The 2,785-nt window shown below is 41.8% G+C and overlaps 1 non-coding gene across 1 annotated transcript; it reads right to left on the reverse strand.

The window, feature by feature from the left end:
* Nucleotides 1-1,618: 1,618 nt before the first annotated feature.
* Nucleotides 1,619-1,693, reverse strand: trnas-gga (transfer RNA serine (anticodon GGA)). Its single transcript has one exon. It is a non-coding gene; the product is annotated as a tRNA-Ser (tRNA).
* Nucleotides 1,694-2,785: the final 1,092 nt, after the last annotated feature.

The raw sequence follows: 2,785 nt of genomic DNA on the forward strand, positions 1-2,785 counted from the left end.
CCTATTCATATATTTGTCCAAACGCCTTTTAAATGTGGTTAACATTTCTGTTGGCAAGCGTACCACCCTCTGTATAAAAAAAAGTTGCCCCTCAGGTTCCCTTTTATTCTTTCCCCTCTAACCCTAAACTGATGCCCTCTAGTCCTCAATTCCCCAACCCTGGGAAAAAGACTGAGTGCATTCACCCTATCCATGCCTGTCATGATCTTATATACTTCTATATAAGATACTCCCTCAGTCTCCTACATTGTTAAAAAAAAAGTCCTAGCTTGTCCAACCTCTCCCTATAAACTTGGACCCTCGAGTCCTGGCAAAATCCTTATAAACGTCTTCTGCAATCTTTCCAGTTTAATAACATCCTTCCTATATCCAGGTAACCAAAACTGAACATAATATTCCAAGTGTGGTCTCACCAACATCCTATACAACTACAATATAACTGCCCAACTTCTATACTCAGCGCCCTGACTGATGAAGACCAGTGTGCCAAAAGCCTTCTTCACTGCCGTGTCTACCTGTGACTCCACTTTCAGAGAACTCTCAACTAGTCACAGGCCTCCAGTCTGACAAACATCCTTCTACTATTACCCTCTGCCTCCTACCATCAAGCCAATTGTGTATCCGATTTGCCAGGTTCCCCAGGATTCCATGCAATCTAAACTTCCAGAGCAGCCTATCATGTGGAACCTTATCAAAGGTCTTACTGAAATCCATACAGACTACATTTGCCATCATCAATCTTCCTGGTCACATCATCAAAGAACTCTAACGAATTTGAGGCATGATCTCCCACACACAAGGCCATGCTGACTACTCCTAATCAAACCCTGTCTTTCCAAATGCATGTATACGTTATCCCTCAGAATCTTCTCAAGTAACTTACCTACCACTGATGTTATGCTTTCCGGTCCATAGTTCCTAGGTTTTTCATTGCAGCTTTTCTTGAATAAGGGCACAACAATCATTACCCTCCAGTCTTCCAGGACCTCAACCATGGCTAATGATGATGTAAAAATATCAGGCAGGGCCCCCACAATTTCTTCTCTAACCTTGTTGATCAATTAGAGTTTTTTTTGAGAAGGTAACATGCAAAGAAGAGAGGAACCGAGAGATGTGGGGGAGAGCAGTATGCTATTTAAATAGGTAGAAATAGTAGAACTCGGTGGTACAGAGAGATTTAGGTGACCTATTTGTGAACCACATAAAGCTAGCATGCTGATGCACAGGATTAGGAAAACATATGCAATGTAATAGATAACAATTTATTGTGAGGGAAATAAATTACAGGCAGTCCCCAATCTACAAATATCCAGCTTACAATGAGATCCCATGTTAATATAAATGTTAAGGATCTTACATGCAAATGTTTGTTCATTCTTAGCACTGGATTGTGTCCTGACTTGCATACAACCTGACTTGCAAATGTACTTGGTAATGGGACCTGTTCTTAACCCGAGGACTACTTGTATAAGAACAAGGAGCAGAAGAAGACCATTCATCCCCTCGAACCTGCTCCGCCAATCAGTACGAAGTTGGCTGATCTCATCTTGGCCTCAACTCCATTTCGTGCCGATTCCCCATAAGAAAGAACATAAGAAAACCAACCAATCAAATTCACTGCTGAAACTCAGGATTGAACCAAGGACCTCTTAGATCTCCAGTCTGAACACTCTCCCAACTGAGCTATTTCAGCTGGGGCAGAGATGTCAGTGAATCAGGTAGGTTTTTGTAACAGTTGTCTCCATTACTCCATATTTATTAGGAAAGTAGAAAATTTTGGACATTGGTTCAACCATATTTGAAATACTGTATACAATTTTGGACTCCTTATTTGAAAAAAATGATATAAAAAGAGGCAGTTCAAGAAGGTTCACTCTCATTCCTGGGATAAAAGGTTACAGAGAAAGGTTGAATAGAATCATAGTGCTGTACAGCATGGAAACAGACCCTTCAGTCCAACTTGTTCAGACCGACCAGATATCCTAAATTAATCTAGTCCCATTTGCCTATATTTGACCCATATCCCCCTCTAAATTCATTCCTGATAAAGGACTGTTACCCGAAACGTCGATTCTCCTGCTCCTCGGATGCTGCCTGACCTGCTGTGTTTTTCCAGCACCCCACTTTCGACTCTGATCTCTAGCATCTGCAGTCCTCACTTTCTCCTCCCTCTAAAGCCTTCTTATTCATTATACCCATCCAGATGCCTTTTAAATGTTGTAAGTGCCTCCACCACTTTCTCTGGCAGCTCATTCCTTACACGTACCATCCGCTGTGTGAAAATGTTACCCCTTAAGTCTCTTAAATCTTTCTCCTCACCTTAAACCTATGCCCTCTAGTTTTGGACACTCTTACCTTGGGGCAAAGACCTTGGCTATTTACTCTATCCATGTCCCTCATGGTTTTATAAACTTCTAGAAGGTCACCTCTCAGTCTCAAATGCTCCAGCCTATTCAGCCTTTCCCTATAGCTCAAACCCACGAATCCTGGTACTATCCTAGTAAATATTTTCTGAATCCTTTCAAGTATTACAACATCTTTCCTATAGCAGGAGGACCAAAATTGAATGCAGTATTCCAAAAATGGCCTAAACATTGTCCCGTGCAGTGGCAACATGACTCCCAACTGCTGTACTTTATACTCTGACCAATAAAGGCAATGCCTTCTTCACTATCTTGTCTATCTGGAACTCCACTTTCAAGGAACTATGAATCTGCACTCCAGGATCTCTTTGTTCAGCAACAGTCCCCAGGAACTTACCATTAAGTGTGTACATCCTGCCCTG

The sequence above is a fragment of the Chiloscyllium plagiosum genome, unplaced genomic scaffold (assembly GCF_037043375.1).
Source record: "Chiloscyllium plagiosum isolate Xiang-an unplaced genomic scaffold, Cpla_swu_hap1 HiC_scaffold_24, whole genome shotgun sequence".
Classification (NCBI taxonomy): Eukaryota; Metazoa; Chordata; class Chondrichthyes; order Orectolobiformes; family Hemiscylliidae; genus Chiloscyllium; species Chiloscyllium plagiosum.